This window comes from Chrysemys picta, chromosome 11 (assembly GCF_011386835.1).
Source record: "Chrysemys picta bellii isolate R12L10 chromosome 11, ASM1138683v2, whole genome shotgun sequence".
In the NCBI taxonomy this organism is placed as follows: Eukaryota; Metazoa; Chordata; order Testudines; family Emydidae; genus Chrysemys; species Chrysemys picta.
Genome location: NC_088801.1, coordinates 58,992,430 through 59,009,227, shown reverse-complemented (window position 1 = coordinate 59,009,227; position 16,798 = coordinate 58,992,430). Strand labels below are relative to the sequence as shown.

Below are 16,798 nucleotides of genomic sequence, written 5' to 3'. Positions count from 1 at the left end.
CTGTTTTATATTTTGAAATGCTTTTATCCCAGTCAATTAAGTCAGAGAAAGTCTAAAGAGTCTGCCTTAGCAGAGCCTTCCTTACCATTTTTAGGCAGGCCTGTGAAACAGTTTTTTACAGTTCCCTGTGCAAATGTCACCAACTCCTGTCCACTCATAGTCACACCTTTATGCACAGAGAATGGGCTTGAGGATGCTGTAGGTGGTGAGTAAGGTGATTATTAAGGCACTTTCATGCTTGCAGGGAATGTTGTCAACTATTTTTTTTTAAACTGTTCAATTTTGACAGATCCTGATTTCTGATAGTTTACCCTTTAAATTCTAGTCCTGGGGGTTGTGTGTGTGTGTTGTTTTTTTTAATTTTGAAATTCTGTTTAAGAGAAATTTTATAAGTTTTTTTTTTCTGTTTCTCTGCAGCTTACAGGACCTTTCAGCAAGAGGGAGGGAGCTTGAGAGCAACCCCACCACATGTGCTTGGGCATGCCTTTCTCCCACCCAGCATGCACACTAGTGGCCTGCCTCTTCCATAGCAGCAGCAGCATAATTGAGGTAAGGCCTCCCAGCCTCTAACCTCCTCCCTGGGACTTGAAGAGGGATCCTCAGGGAATGAAGAACTCGCTCCTTCCTGCAGCTAGAGTCTGAGGAGTGAAGAACAGGGCTCCCTTGGGTTCCCCTGTCCAGCTCTCATTATGGCCTGGCCCTGTCCAGGAGAGCAGTTTTCACCAGCCCCATGTAGAGGTTTGTGGAATGAAGTGTCTTCCTGCCTCTTCTCTCCACCCCACAGTTCCATGTAGGGGCCTTGTTAGAGGTGAACAAGGGGTTCCCCCAGTCCCATGCATACCCACCAGCTGCTGTTGCTTTTCAGCTTCATGCAGGGACTTTTAAGGAAAAGATGACCCTTCCGGATCCCAAATTGAGGCCGCTGCAGCTCTGCTGCTGTGTTCCTGGTAATGCCCTCCTCTGGGCCTGGGGGAATATGTGTGCATGAGCAGCCCCTTGAGCTGTGTGTGAGGAGGAGGCAACTGACCATAACAAAGCAGCAAAACTAACTCTACAGTAAGCAACCTATAGTAGGTAAAAATGTTCAGACAGAAATGTGTTCAGTGTCCCTTTAGCTGACTCATTTTCCAGCAATGGAGCGTGTGTTTGTGGGGGTGTCTGTGACATTCTATACCTTGGGGGAGCATACTGTAACCCCCATATTTCTCATTATCTTATAAGCATGATCTTGCATATAAAATATGCCTTGTAAGGTATCAGGGGAAAGGTTATGATCTGCTGCAAGTCATTTCTCTATCCATGTATGTGTATCGTTAATGCATATGAAGTTAAGAGAATTGTGCTGTATGGTGGTCACTAAAACATGCTGTAAGTTGGGGAAATCAGCCAGATATTAGTTCCCCAGAAGCAACAGTAAGGAAAGTAACCAAGGCCCAGGCAGGGTGTCACACAACCCATCAACAGCCATTGTCCAGCAAGGGAGCTATAATGCAATGGCTCACCTGCATGAGGCCACCCCAGGGGAATTGCTCAACCTTGCTTGGAGAGACTCAGCAATGCCCCCAGACATGCCTGGACTTGTGCTCCCCAAGCACATGGACTGAGGGTATAAAACAGACAGAGTGGACACATACTGGGCCCTTGCCCCCACCTTTGCTGCAAGCAACAAAGACACTGAGAAGAAGACAAGACTAGGGTTGTAAGTTCAATCCTTGAGGGGGCCATTTAGGGATCCGGGGTAGAAAAAAAATAGTTGGGGATTGGTCCTGCTTTGAGCAGGGGGTGGACTAGATGATCTCCTGAGGTCTCTTCCAACCCTGATATTCTATGATTCTCCAACACAGGAGATTGGCCCAGGTTTAAGGAACAAACCTGTATATTAAGGACTGCAATATCCAGTGGGGTGAGAAAAACTGCTTAATCTAGATGTTGCCCAGTCTAATAGGGTTGAGAGTTTAGACTGCGTGCTTCTATTTTCTTTTCTTTTGGAACCACTCTGACTTTTTGCCCATCACTTATAATCGCTTAAAATCTATCTTTGTAGTTAATAAATCTGTGTGTTTATTCTACCTGAAGCAGTGCGTTTGGTTTGAAGTGTGTCAGAGACTCCCCTTGGGATAACAAGCCTGGTGCATATCAATTTCTTTGTTAAATTGACGAACTCATATAAGCTTGCAGCGTCCAGCGGGCATAACTGGACTCTACAAGACAGAGGTTCCTAGGATTGTGTCTGGGGCCGGAGATATTGGCTAGATATCAGTTGCACAATCCAAGGACCAGCTTGCATGCTAGAGGCTGTGCGTGAACAGCCCAGGAGTGGGGGTTCTCACAGTAGAGCAGGGTAAGGCTGGTTCTCAGAGTTGAGGATTGGAGTGGCCTAGCAGATCATCAGTCCAGAGAACACCAGGGGAATGTCACAGCGTCCACGGTCAGGTCGCCCCCAGCCTGCTGCTATGGGACTGATGGAACCTAGTTGCTTGCACGAGGTTCCATGCATGGGCACAAAGTGTTTCTTCCACTCTTGTCAATGAGCATGTATATAGATTCTGTCCCCAAAAGCAGTAAAATAATAAGGTTCCCTCAGTCATTCTTTTATTGATCGGGGCAGCTAAAGTGCCGAGTGATAATGTCTTCTTGCACAGGCCAAGAAAAGCTAAAAAAAAAATCTGCGGTGTTGACAGACTTACTCCCTATAGTCCTAATAAGACCTCCACAAGAATAGCCTTCTGATACATTTCACATAAGAATTTTAACTACATAGCCACCAAACATTTTCAGGTTAGGTCAATCATTCTGTCATTTTCACAAACTGCCTTTGTTTTCTCTGTCCTTTAACTTTTGCCTATTCATTTGCTCTCCTCCTGCTGCTGCCCCATCTCCATTTTAAAATGTAAACCTGGTGTGTTTTTACATAGTGACAGAGAGGGAGCATGTATGTTCAGTGTGACAGGGTGTATATACTAAATGCCTGTTTGTACTTGATGTGATTCATCCCAAGAGCAAGGATGATGACCTTTAGCCTGCCTGGATTTCTTACAATCCTTCCTTCCTCTTCCCTTTCCTGTGAGGTTAAAGCACTTCTGATGATGATTAAAAGAGTTGCACTTTCTTTTTTTTAATAGGTTTTTGAGTTATTTTTGCAGGGAGGGGGAGGATAGAAAAGGTTAGTTGTGTTTTTAAACATTTCTTCACCTTGGCAATCATATGATGTCCACCAAAAATCAGATGTGGCAGCATTTTACTTTTCAACACAATGTGAAAACTTAAAAAAAAAAAAAAATTCTTTCTGTTCACAGCCAACAAATGAAAAGCATTCAGAAACAGATTTTAGGAGAATGAAATGTGTGTCCCCTTTGTCCTGGTAATTCACTTTAAAGGGTGTCATGACTGAAGGTGTATATAGTGCTAGTGAAAGATACTAGATTTGCAGCACTGAAAAGTAAACCCTCTGTTCACAAGCAGAGTATGGCAGCACGTTGCCGCAGGGACGTACCTCAGTCTTGACTTCAATGGATGACCTCTGGGGTTTAGGGGATAGTTCCACACCCATGACCATTGATTCTTGCACACCTCTGCTGCGTGCCAACAGGAACGCTAGTGAGGGTGATGGCTATTGTGATTTGCTCACCTGTTCACTGTGAACTTAACTAGGCCACATCTGGCATCAAAATGTAATAAACTTTTTCTCACCACTGACATGGTCTAAGTCAGTGGTTCTCAAATTTTTGTGCTGGTGACCCCTTTCACATAGCAAGCCTCTGCGTGCGACCCCCCCCCCTTATAAATTATAAACACTTTTTTATATATTTAACACCATTATAAATGCTGGAGGCAAAGCGGAGTTTGGGGTGGAGGCTGACAGCTCGCGACCCTCCATGTAATAAGCTTGTGACCCCCTGAGGGGTCCCAACACCCAGTTTGAGAACCCCTGGTCTAAGTAAACAGTTCTTGAACACATTCGCCAGTGCTTTAGGCACACAACATGCCCCTCATACACTGCCTCCTGATGAGTGCACTTGTGCCTTCCTTGTTGGGACTCTGGTTTTATGGAGCAACAAGTAGAATCGTTTGCTTGAGTTGCGTGTTTTTATTTTAAGGGATGGAGGGAAACAGCTGAGAGGCGGGGGCAAGCTGAGATTGAAGTGCTTATGCTCACTTTAGCATGTGAAGAGTCACACAGAAGATGAAATATAATGAGAGAATGCAGACACTAGGCTTACTGGGTGGGGTCATTCTCCCTGGCCCAATACACAATCTCAGCAGGATACAGGGGCTGTAAATGTCTTGCAAGGGGCTGGTGAAGAATTGCCCCAGAGCACGAGGCAGAGCTGTAAGTGCACATTGCTATGACCATTCTGTCTTGCTTTGCAAGCCATAGGCAGCCTCAAGAAGTTGCTGTCACTTAGAGCTGTGCTGACCCAGGCCTGCTAAGTTACACAGGGAGGCCACGCTGGCCCCTAGCGCATCCCAGAATTAGGAAGCGCAGGGGTAGTTGTGTGATCCGTGCTGTGGGGCAGAATCTCAGCCATTTAGCATAGGAGTGAGAAGTGGTTGGAGGAGACTTGATTGTGGTATCAAGGGCCTGCTGAAAATTGTATTGAGAATTTGGCGATATTCAGTGGAATAAAAGCCAGTGGGCCGGATTCACCCTAACGGTAGAACCCAGGCTGCAGGTGGCAAGTTTTCTTGGAGTTGGGGTGCAATGATGCAAGCTACCTGGAACCCCTACTTTGCTGTCTCCTGGAAGGAATGCATTGATTGGCTTAGCTGCTCCGCTGGCAGGGGTGTGTGCGCAAATTGAGCCCCCTTAGACTAGCAGGGATGATTCAAGCCCAAAATATGTAGAACTAATAAAAGGAAATATGCTAAAGAAGAATTTCCTGTTATTCTAAATGATTGTGTAGCATATGGACAGTCTGTGGAATTCACTATTGCAGGAAGTTAGAAGCAAATGCTACAGCTGGATTTTTGGAAAGGCTGGATAATTCTGTGATACTAATAGATGTGTCTTTGCTGTCTGAGACGAGAGGAAGATTAGTCTTGTGGCTAAAGCCCAGAACTGGGAGTAAAAAGAACTGGCTTCTAGTCCCAGCTCCCTACCTCTGTGATCACAGCACCTCACTGTTATCTTGTGTTGAAGACTATGTTGGAATTGCAAGTTATTGCCGTGGGGTGGGGTGAATTGGAGTTCACTGGTGCTGCTTGCAGGCTTGAGTTCTCTGTAACAAAGCACGACAGCAGAGTCATTCTGTTAAGAGTCAGCTTAAAGCAAGGTGAGATGAATTGTGCCTCACAGCCTTTGGGAGCAGCCTGTTTTTTCTCTCTCTCTCTCTGTTGTTGGATTCTTGTGTGCAATCGTCCTGAATTCTCAATTCAAACAGCTTAATGGGACCAAATCAGGGGGCCTGGATAATCTCCATGTAAGAATATTAAGGGAACTGGCGCATGAAATTGCAAGCCCAATAGCATTTTAATGAATTTTTAATGAATCCGTAAACTCAGGATTCGTACCCTATGACTGGAGAATTGCTAATATAGTACCTATTTTTAAGAAAGTGAAAAAAGTGATCTAGGAAACTACAGGCCTGTTAGTTTGATCTCAATTGTATGCAAGGTCTTGGAACAAATTTTGAAAGAGAAGGTAGTTAAGGACATAGAGATAAATGGTAATTGGAATAAAATATTACATGGTTTTATAAAAGGTAGATCATGCCAGACCAAGAAGTTAACTGATATTTCAGATAAAGGAAATGCTGTAGATCTAATCTACCTGGATTTTGGTAAGACATTTTATACAGTTCCACATGGGAAATTATTAGTTAAATTGGAGAAGATGGGAATTAATATGAGAATTGAAAGGTGGATAAGCACCTGGTTAAAGGGGAGACCACAGCAGGTCAAACTGAAAGGTGAACTGTCAGGCTGGAGGGAGGTTTCTGGTGGAGTTCCTCAGGGATCGGTCTTGACACTAAGCTTATTTAACATTTTCATTCATGACCTTTGCATAAAAAGTGGGAGTGTGCTAATAAAATTTGCTGATGACATAAAGGTGTGAGGTATTGCCAATATGGAGGAGGACAGGAATATCATACAAGAAGATCTGGAGCACTTTGAAAACTGGAGTAATAGCAATGGGATGAAATTTAATAGTGCAAAGTGTCATGCACTTAGGGACTGACAACAAGAATTTTTGCTATAAGCTGGGGACGTATCAGTTGGACGTGACAGAGGAAGAGAAAGGCCTGGCTGTATTGGTTGATCACAGGATGACTATGAATCGCCAATGTGGTGTGGCGTGAAAAAAGGCTAATGCAATCCTACGATGCATCAGATGAGGTAATTAGTAGAAATAGGGAAGTGTTATTGCCATTATGCAAGGCACTGGTGAGACCTCATCTGGAATATTGTGTGCAATTCCGGTCTCCCATGTTTAAGATGAATTCAAACTGGAACAGGTGCAGAGAAGGGCTACTAGGATGATCAGAGGAATGGAAAACCTACCTTATAAGAGGAGACTCAAGGAGTGTGGCTTGTTTAGCCTGACTAAAAGAAGGCTGAGTGGAGATATGATTGCTCTCTATAAATACATCAGAGGGATAAATACCGAGGGAGAGGAGTTATTTAAGTTAAGCGCCAATGTTGTCACAAGAACAAATGGATATAAACTGACCATCAACAAGTTTAGGCTTGAAATTAGGTTTCTAACCATCAGCAGAGTGAAGTTCTGCAACAGCCTCCCAAGAGAATCAGTGAGGGCAAAAAACCTCAGTGTGTTCAAGACTGAGCTTGATAAAATGTATGAAGAGGATGGTATGATGAGACTGCCTACAATGGCATGTAGCTGATCTGAGACTGCAAGCAGCAAATATCTCCAATGGCTGGAGATGGGACACCAGATGGGGAGGGATTTGAATTACTACAGAGAATTCTTTCCCGGGTGTTTGGCTGGTCGGCCTCACCCACATGCTCAGGGTTTAACTGAACGCCATATTTGGGGTTGGGAAGGAATTTCCCCCCAGGTGAGATTGGCAGAGACCCTAGGGATAGGGTTGCCAACTTTCTACTGGCACAAAACCAAATACCCTTGCCCCACCCCTGTCCTGCCCCTCCTCCGAGGCCCCCGCCCATGCCCCACCCAGTCTCCAAGGCCCTGCCCCGATCACTCCATCCCACCCTTCCTGTCGCTTGCTCCCCTCACCCTCACTCACTCGCTCATTTTCACCGGGCTGGCTCAGGGGGCTGGGGTGCGGGGGAGTGATGGCTCTGGCTGGGGGTGCAGACTCTGGGGTGGGGCTGGGGATGAGGGGTTTGGGTGTAGGAGGGTGATCCGGGCTCGGACTGAGGGGTTTGGAGTATGGGAGGGGGCTCTGAGCTGAGGCAGGGGGTTGGGGTGTGGGAGGAGGTATGGGCTCTGGGCTGAGGGTGTGGGTTCCGGGTGGGGCCAGAAACGAGGGGTTTAGGTGCAGGAGGGGGCTCTGGGCTGGGGCAGGGGGTTGTGGTGTGGGAGTTGTGAGGGCTCTGATGTGGGGCCAGGGATGAGGAGTTTGGGGTGCAGGAGGGTGCTCTAGGCTGGGGCTGAGGGGTTCAGAGGGTGGGAGGGGGCTCTAGGGTGGGGCAGAGGGTTGGAGTGCGGGGGGTGAGTGCTCTGTCTGGGGGTGCGACTCTGGGATGGGGATGGGGATGAGAGGTTTGGGGTGCAGGATGGTGCTCTGGGCTGGAATTGAGGGGTTCAGAGGGGAGGAGGGGGATCAGGACTGAGGCACAGGGTTGGGGTGTGTGGGGGGGAGTGAGGGTTCTGTCTGGGGGTGCGGGCTCTGGGGTGGGGCTGGGGATGAGGGGTTTAGGGTGCAAGAGAGTGCTCCGGACTGAGACTGAGGGGTTTGGAGGCCATGAGGGGGATCAGGGCTGGGGCAGGGGGTTGGGGCCCGGGAGGACAGGGCTGCAGGCTCCAAGTGGCACTTACCTCAAGCAGCTCAAGGAAGCAGCGGCATGTCCTCTCTCCGGCTCCTACGCGAAGGCATGGCTAGGCGGCTTGCACGCTGCCCGGTCCGCAGGCGCTGCCCCTGCAGTTCCCACTGGCCGCAGTTCCTAGCCAATGGGAGCTGCGGGGGTGGCGCTTGGGGCGGGGGCAGTGTGTGGAGCCCACTGGCTGCCCCAGGCATAGGAGCTGAAGGGGGACATGCCGGCTGCTTCCTGGGAGCTGCATGGCGCGGAGGCTAGCAGGGAGCCTGCCAGCCCTGCTCCTGCGTGGCTCTGCAAACTGGACAGTCAACGGCCCGGTCAGCGGTGCCGACCGGAGCTGCCAGGATCCCTTTTCAACCAGGTGTTCCGGTCCAAAACCAGACACCTGGTCACCCTACCTGAGGGTTTTCACCTTCCACTACAGCATGGGACACAGGTCACTTGCAGGTTTAAACTACTGTAAATGGTGGATTCTCTGTAACTTGAAGTCTTGAAATCATGATTTGAGGACTTCAGTAACTCAGCCAGACGTTAGGGGTCTATTACAGGAGTGGATGGGTGAGGCTTGCAATGTGCAAGAGGTCAGACTAGATGATCACTGTGGTCCCTTTTGGCCTTAAAGTCAATGAGTCCATGAGTAAATCAAATAGTGTTATACTGAAACCTTCTTGCAAGAGTATTCATGCTTTTGTCAGCTTCTCTGGCTGTATGCTGTGAAACATCACAACTGTGAAATGTGGCTGCTAACACCCACCTAAAGCACTTGGAGCTCCTTGCATGGAACCTGGTATACAAGTGCAGCATATTAATATCATCATCATGAGAAAGGTAAACAAACATGTTTCAGGGCATAAACTACTCTAGACAATGGCAGGGATAGAAAAGAGTGTTGCCTTCCCCTCTCCAGCTCCCCAAACATTAAACAACTGCACAGTTTCACACATTCATCACTGTTTAGTCTCTCTGTGTCGTCATAACATTTTCTCCTCTTGCAGTTGACCCCTCTCAGCTATTAGAGCTCCTGCCTAATAATTGCCTGTAGGTATAATGCTGTAGAATGGGGCGGCCAATTTGAGCCTGAGAAGGAGCCAGAATTTACCAATGTACATTGCCAAAGAGCCACAGTAATACATCACCAGCCCCTCATCAGCCCCCTGCTCCCAGCGCCTCCCACCCACCGGCAGCCCCACTGATCAGCGCCTCCCCCTCCCTCCAGATCAGCTGTTTCGTGGCGTGCAGGAGGCTCTGGGGAGGGGGAGGAGCGAGAGCACGGCAGGCTCAGGGGAGGGGGCGGGAAGGGTTGGAGTGGGGTCAGGGCCTGTGGCAGAGCTAGGAGTTGAGCACTGAGCACCCCCGGCATATGAGAAAGTTGGTGCCTGTAGCTCCAGCCCCAGAGTTGGTGCCTATACGAGGAGCCACATATTAACTTCTGAAGAGCCGCATGTGGCTCCGGAGCCACAGGTTGGCCACCCCTGCTTGTTTATTGGATTTTCCTCTGTGTGAGCTGAGGGGAAGAGGTAGTTGTCAGTGTGGACCTGCACACCAGAAAAACATGGAACGGGATGGAGGACTGATTATTGGAGAATCCCTTCCAATGAGAAAGTCAAAGCATGCAGCTTGATCTCCACCCTCTTATTAAAGAATGATTTTTTTCCAATTGATTGGAACAAGGCAAGATTCTAGTTTTCTTTCTCATCTTTGTGTAAAATAGATATTAATAATTTAGTTCCCTTAATTACATTTTCTGCGAGGGGAGCTCCCTGTGTAAAAGTTGAATGGTAATCTCTAGAGGTCTATTTTCATAGTCTTGCTAGTTATTGGGTGGTCCTGCAAGGTCCTAGGGCACGCATGATACTGGTTGAAGTCGTCTGGACTTGTGGAGATCAGGCCCTATGTTATCAAGACGTACTCATGAATTTCACCCAATTTAAGTAGTTGTATGCAACTTAATAAGATAATGTGAGCAGTTCCCGGAAACCAAACGGAAAAGGAGGGTATTTTTCTCCTCAAGTAAATAATTTTAACAAGAGTTTCACTGTGCTGTCACTCTAATGCCCTCTGTCACTGAAATAGAGCGATTGAAATCCATAATATAAACCCATAGCATAATACCCATCTATAATATGCAACATCCTTCTCTCCTGAGAGCAACCTGCCAGAGACTATACACTATAATAATGTAGTAAATATAGGTCATCTTGAGCAGAATTTAGCTCTTAGTAATTGATATGTTCCTATAAAGAGAAAAAGAAAGAAAATGCCTGGTTTAGTGATCAGTTCTGTACTTGTGATATGGACACGAGCTTGCACTCTATAAACACATAGTGTAGAGAGGATATATACTGAAGGACTACATTTTGCATACACAACATTTTGGGGGTACATTGTAGTGGTTTTTATTTAAGGACATCAAATCATTATTCTGAATCTTTGTAAATCCCCTTAATATGCCATATAGAAGAAATTTAAAAAGCTCTCCAGCCGGCCAGCCAGTCATATGTCACACTTTGATGTCAGATGGTTGGTTTTCAAGTGCAAAGTCATAATCTCATAACAGGGGCAGATAGTCAAGAGCTCAGCTCCCACTTAGGCATGTAATTATGGACCGGATTTCCAAAAAAGTGCTCAGTACTCAACATGCTGAGCTCTTTTGAACATCTGCTTCATGGTGGATGTCCACATGCAGCGCCCAGGGATTATGTCCACATGTGGCTTGCACAAATCTTTGCACTGTATGTGCACATGCAATAAGGGCCTGATCCAATTCAAATGAAGTCAGTGAAAGCCTTTTTTCATTGACGTCAATGGGAATTGCATCAGATTCTAAGCACATGCACCAATACCACTTGCATAACTTACTAAAAATCAAGTCCCAGATCTATCATCCCAAAACACGACTTGTCTTCTATTCCTTCTGTTGGTTTGCAAAGTCCATGTCATTCTTTATATGAGAGATTTCTTTTTCTAATGTCAACGATTATTTTATCTAAACAAAAAAAAAATTCCCCCAAATGGCAGAATCCCAGTCCCCAGGAGCAATATCCTACAATAATCAAGCAGCCTGGATGTGAGATGGAGGAAAAATTTTTTGCTGAGGAATCAGATTTCAGTGTAAGGTTTACAAAGGGTTATTCAGAGAAAGCATGGGAAATTAAAGTATCTGTGGGATTTCTTGTGAAAGTGCTCGCCAACATGAGTGAAGGTTGCAGAGTCAATCCCTGTGCATCTGTGGATAAAATCGTCCACTCCCATCAATGGGAGTTTTTATGTGTGTATAGGAAGAGCATTGTGTACATCAAGGGCCAAATCCTGCAGTCTTCATTCAATCTTTTCTCAAGCCCAGCCCCCATAGAAGTCAGCTTCCCCAAATTCAGACCCAGGAGTGTATTTTAAGCTCATCTCTCTCTCTCTCATTTTTGAATAATGCGTAATCTCTCCCCCTCTGAGCTCAGTTGGTATGTTACATTTTCTCTAAGGTTCACCTAATTACGTGGACAGGCAGTTCATTGCTGAAGTTTCTGTTCTTGAGATTGAGATTTTCACCATCATTTCTGTGCAGGGCTGAAGTTGGTATGATCCTTGTTTCTTCTGGAAGCGGGGAAAGACCTTTTTATTTATTCACTTAAAAACAAATCAAGCCCTTTACAGGTCTACAGGCATTTGTAACAGATGCCTGAATCTGGACACTGGCAAGCCACTTCTTTTGTTCTTCCCAACAGCTGGCTTGCTGTTACACCTGAAGAGGTAATTAGAAAGATAAGTCAGAACGCTAATTTGCAACATTCAAGCCTTCCTTGGGAAGGTATCACCATTACAAAGGGAAATAATGGAACTCATAGTCCAAGCTCAGAGGCAGTATCCACCATTTTTCACTCTTACTGGCAGCTCGATGTGACCTTTAACCTCTTCCCACCAGCCTCCTCAAAGAAGCTACAAGATTCAGAAGAGGAAAGGAAAAGAGCCTAATCTCAGGATACAAAATGTCCAACATAGTTATAATTACAAGTACAGTATCTATTATTCTGATTCCCAAGTCCTACATTTCACTCAGGCCTCCCAACACATTGGTTCACTGTATAATTAAGTTAATTGAATACACTTGTTTGCAGAAAGAAGTCTCAAAGATTCCTAGCTGGTTTTTAGTTTTATTATCATGGTCAAATAATCCTTGGCATTTCTATAGCAAGGATCTCAACATTATATAATTTGGCCTTGCAACACCCTGTCGTGTACTCAATGATAATATTTGTGAATGCAAATGTAGTTTGCATGTGGAGCTTCCAAATTAATTACACCAGTGTGAACATAGATGTGATAAATGGTCAGTGCAAGTTTAGAAGCTGCTTTTGAAGTCTTCTGTTATAAAATGGGAGTTTTCTATCAATCATTTAATGTCAGCAGTCAAAGTAAGTTTGGCTATGGACTCCCCTAGGGCTCAATACTGCTTGCACTGAAGTCAATCATTTCCATGGGAGCAAGACCAGGACCTTAGCAAGGGCAGCTTTTATCGATAACCTTGTATCAACTGGTATAAAATTCCTCCTTAGCTGGAGCTTTGTTCTTGGGAGAAATGTTAGCAGCAGCCGTATGTTAATTGGCAGGAAATTGCTTGACTTGGACTCAGATAACAGAGGGCCTTCTTTCCCGTCCCTACCCCCCTTCCACCTCCTTCACTGAACTCCACATTCTCTTACTGTACAGCACTCGAGATTTGACAGAGTTGAGGGGACAGATGAATTCCATCAACAGTAAAAATGCAACTTCTCACTCCATCCCAAGGAGCCAGAAGATGGAAACCATTTTCAAAGAGTTCTTTGTCCATAAGATGGCGTTTGAATTAGAAACTTGTTTAGCCAGATTCTCTTGTTACAAATTACTGATTCATTGGGTGGAGAATGGAGGGGGGGGGGGATAGATAGAGACAGACAGTTTCAATTAATGATTTAAAAAAATCTGATTCAGACACAAATGCATCTTGACTCAAAATATATCCAATGCCAGAGAGGAGAAAGAACTGCAAATTTTAACCCACTCATGTGCTTTTGAACACTGTGTTGGGGGAAAAATAAGCTCTTTTATTCATATCATCTTCATGGGAAAACTACATCTCTCTCAAAAATGAAATCTGCTACCGACAGTGCTGGAATTGGTGGCGTGTGTGTGTGAAAGGGTGTAGGGGACAGAGCAATACCCCTACCTCTTGCTGTCACTTGAAAAATGGTAGAATTTTTTTTTAAAAAACTCCTCACCCCCAATTAGAGCACAGGCTACAGTTATTTTAACTTTAAGTAGAGGAAATAGTGACATGCAAACACAACCATTCATTACAATATCATACAAACAGGGAGAACGTCTCACTCTGATCTCACACCTGTTGTATGCAGATATACAACTTGAGTGAAGTTACTTCTGATTTACATCGGAGTAAGATCAGAATTGGGCCCAGAGAGAATGCTGTTTATCCCTGTGTTCTTCAGACTCTCATTGTGGTGATAGCAGCAGATTTCCTACTTAGGCCTGTTTATACCAGGAGAACAACCTGTGACTGAAAATGGGTGTCAACCGAGATTTCCTCCCTACCCCTTTAACCAGTTCAAACCAGTTAACAGCCCGACGGCTCTGTAAGGTCCTGTGCACCTTCTCTGAGACGCTGACCACCCTTAATTCTCATAACTTTCATTTTAATGTATAACGTTTTCTTTAAATCTGTTTTGCTCCAGTGGTGTCTAAACATAGGAATTGGGAAGGATAAAAGGTCTTGCCTGGTCATCATGTGACTTCGGGCACTTAATGTGTCTGTCATTACTCTGTGGGTATAGGTTACAAAGAACATAATTCTCAACTCTCAGAGTCACAGAACGAGGCTGATGATATAATCTTCCTTTCCCCTCTTTGCTTGACAAAAGGAAAAAGTCCCTTGGTAGCCTCATTTTTATTCTCTTCATGTTTTTATGTATATGTATGTTTTGTCATTAGAAATATCACACACACAACTCCAATTTTTTCCAGAATTTAAATTGCTGGAAATACTATACCCCAAAAGAATATATGAGTGATATAAATAATATATACTTTTTATGGAGTCCATTTTCATATTACAGGTTTCTTTAGATAAATGTTTCAACTTTCAAGTTCCCTTCCCTCTCCCCCCTCCCTCCCCAAGGCAGTGTTCAGAATAGGTATTTCAATGTGGAGAGGGAAGCGTCTGAATGAACTTAATTTAATAAAACTAGAACAAATCAATAACCACCCATCTAATGCTCTCTGTACTCCCACTGATGGTTCCACAACATCAAACAGTACAGAAAACATTTTCAAGGTAAGTCCTCTGTATTTTGAGGAGCTCCCTAAAGGCAGAAAGATGCAGGTTTTCTTGGGCTACCTGCTTAATACGGGTCATGCGCTGCATTCACAATAAGATCAGCATCAGGCATAGCTCTTCAAAGCAGGAGAGCTGCAGACATGGTAATCGAAGTGGGGTAGGATTGGAAATGCTTGGTGTCACTCAACAGCAGGGGTTAAAGGGCTTGGAGCTGGGGCATGGCTCCCTTACCCTGGCTTGGGAGAGCAGTGCTCCCCCACAGCTCTTCCTCCACCTTGGCTGGTGTGATGAGAGCTCTCGCTCCTGTTTCTAATTATTTTAATCACGGCTCAACATTGACCTGCTCGAGAAGACAAATCTTGACTCTGCTGCTCCAAAGGTGACCAAGCACAGCTCTGTGGACCAGCTGGGATCCACACCCAAGGCATGGCAAGCAAATTCGGGGAGGATAAGTCCACCGTGGCAGTGTCAGCAGAGATGCTCTGAGGCTGCCCAGCCATGACCCTTCCTCCAGGTGGTGGAGGCCTTAACTCCACTGCACCACACTGCCATGGGTGGTGGCAGGAGTCGCTGGGGAGTCAGATGCCAGCATGAGGTGGTGTTTTGGGCTCCCTGAATGAGTGACACCTGAGGAAACATTAAGGGGGCTGCACAACTGTTCTGTCAGCTTTCAGCTTTTTTTTTACAGGGGGAGGGATAGCTCTGTGGTTTGAGCATTGGCCTGCTAAACCCAGGGTTGTGAGTTCAATCCTTGAGGGGGCCACTTAGGGATCTGGGGCAAAATCAGTACTTGGTCCTGCTAGTGAAGGCAGGGGGCTGGACTCAATGACCTTTCAAGGTCCCTTCCAGTTCTAGGAGATAGGATATCTCCATAATTTACTTTACTTTACTTTCTCACGCAGCATCAGAGCTGGCTCTGTCAGCCGGCATGGGGTCCATCAGGTCTGGAGGTGCCCACCACCCAGAGGAAAGGAAGTGTTTGGGGGTGTACAAGCCACAAGGACTATTCTTCCAACCTTTCCCCTTGCACTCCTGTTCCTAGCGGGCGGTTTCTGAGTGCCAGGTCCCTGGACTCCCACTCCGTGTCTACCGCAAGCTGCTCCCCAGAGACTCCCAGTAGCAATAACCTTCATCTGCATGTAGGAGAGAAGGACCAGGCTCTGCAGGGGGCTAGCAGAGTTCCTTGTTCCCTGTCTACAGAGTGGCTGAGCCATCTTTCACCCCTCACAAGGCCAATCTGCCTAGCCTCTGGATTGGCCAAACCATCATGCAGCTTGCTTCTGTATGAGTGAGGGCCCCTGAGGACTGCGCCCCAGGAGGCTGAGTAGTACCATTGATGGGCTGTGAAGAAAGTCCTGTAAGATGGGTCCTCAGGGTTGTGGCAGGGACACAGTGGGCTGCAATCTAGAAAAAAAAGGGTTCACTTTTATTTGTGACTCTTCAAGGAAATAAAAAGTCCCAGTGCTGAGATTAACGGTGGGATTTTCAAATGCACTGTGACTTAGGACTCATCTACCCTAGACCAGGTCAAAGCCCTCCTTATGTAGATGCAGCTTCTACTGGCAAAAATGTGCTTTTCCTGTTCTAGCTTATACCATTTCCAACAAAAAAATAAAATAAACTGTGCAATCAAAGGCACTTTTTTGCTGGTATAACAGGCTCTATGCTAGGGCCTATGGGTTTATTACAAGAGTGGTTGGGTGAGCTTCTGTGGCCTGCAATGTGCAGGACATCAGATTAGAAGATGATCACGATGATGCCTTCTGGTCTTAATGTCTATGAGGTCTTTTTAGTATATAAACAGCATAAGAAAATCAAATCCCTAGCCAACATTATTACACTGACCACAAGTTTCCAGACCTGGGTCTGGCAGCACGGGTCTCCCTGGTGTTCAGTGGGATTTGTGCTCCTTAAATATAAAATCATAGAAATGTAGGGCTGGAAGTGACCTTGAGAAGTCATCATGTCTCGCCCTGGCACTGGAGCAGTATCAAGTAAACCTAGGCCATCCCTGACAGGGATTTCTGCAACCTACTCTTAAAAACCTCTAATGACCCAGATTCCACAATCTCTCTTGAAAGCCTATTTCTGAAACTTAACTACCCTTATAGTTAGAAAGATTTTTGTAATTTCCCTTCTTGGAGATTAAGTCCATTACTTCTTGTCCTACCTTCAGTGAACACGGAGAACAGTTGATCTCAGTCCTCTTTATAATTGCCCTTAATGTATTGGAGACTGTTATCCGGTCCCCGCCTCAGTCTTCTTTTCTCAAGACTTAACATGCCCAGTTTTGTTTAACCTTTCCTCATAGGTCAGGTTTTGTAAACTTTTTTTTTTTGCTGTCCTTTGGACTCTTTCCAATTTGTTTACATATTTCCTAAAGTGTGGCATCCAGAACTGGATACAGTACTTCAGCTAGGGCCTCACCAGTGCTGAGTAGAGCAGGAAACTTACCTTTCATGTCTTACAGTACTCCTATTAATACACCCCAGAACGATATTAGCCTTTTTCGCA

General features: G+C 45.6%; 1 protein-coding gene across 1 annotated transcript in view; it reads left to right on the top strand.

Moving 5' to 3' along the window:
• The first annotated feature begins 414 nt into the window (after nt 1-414).
• ALS2 (alsin Rho guanine nucleotide exchange factor ALS2) overlaps nt 415-16,798 on the top strand; it is a 198,105-nt gene continuing 181,721 nt past the window's right edge. Inside the window, exon 1 of the mRNA XM_065560898.1 lies at nt 415-549. The gene's annotated coding sequence lies outside the window, so the exon portion shown is untranslated. The remainder of the gene's footprint in view (nt 550-16,798) is intronic.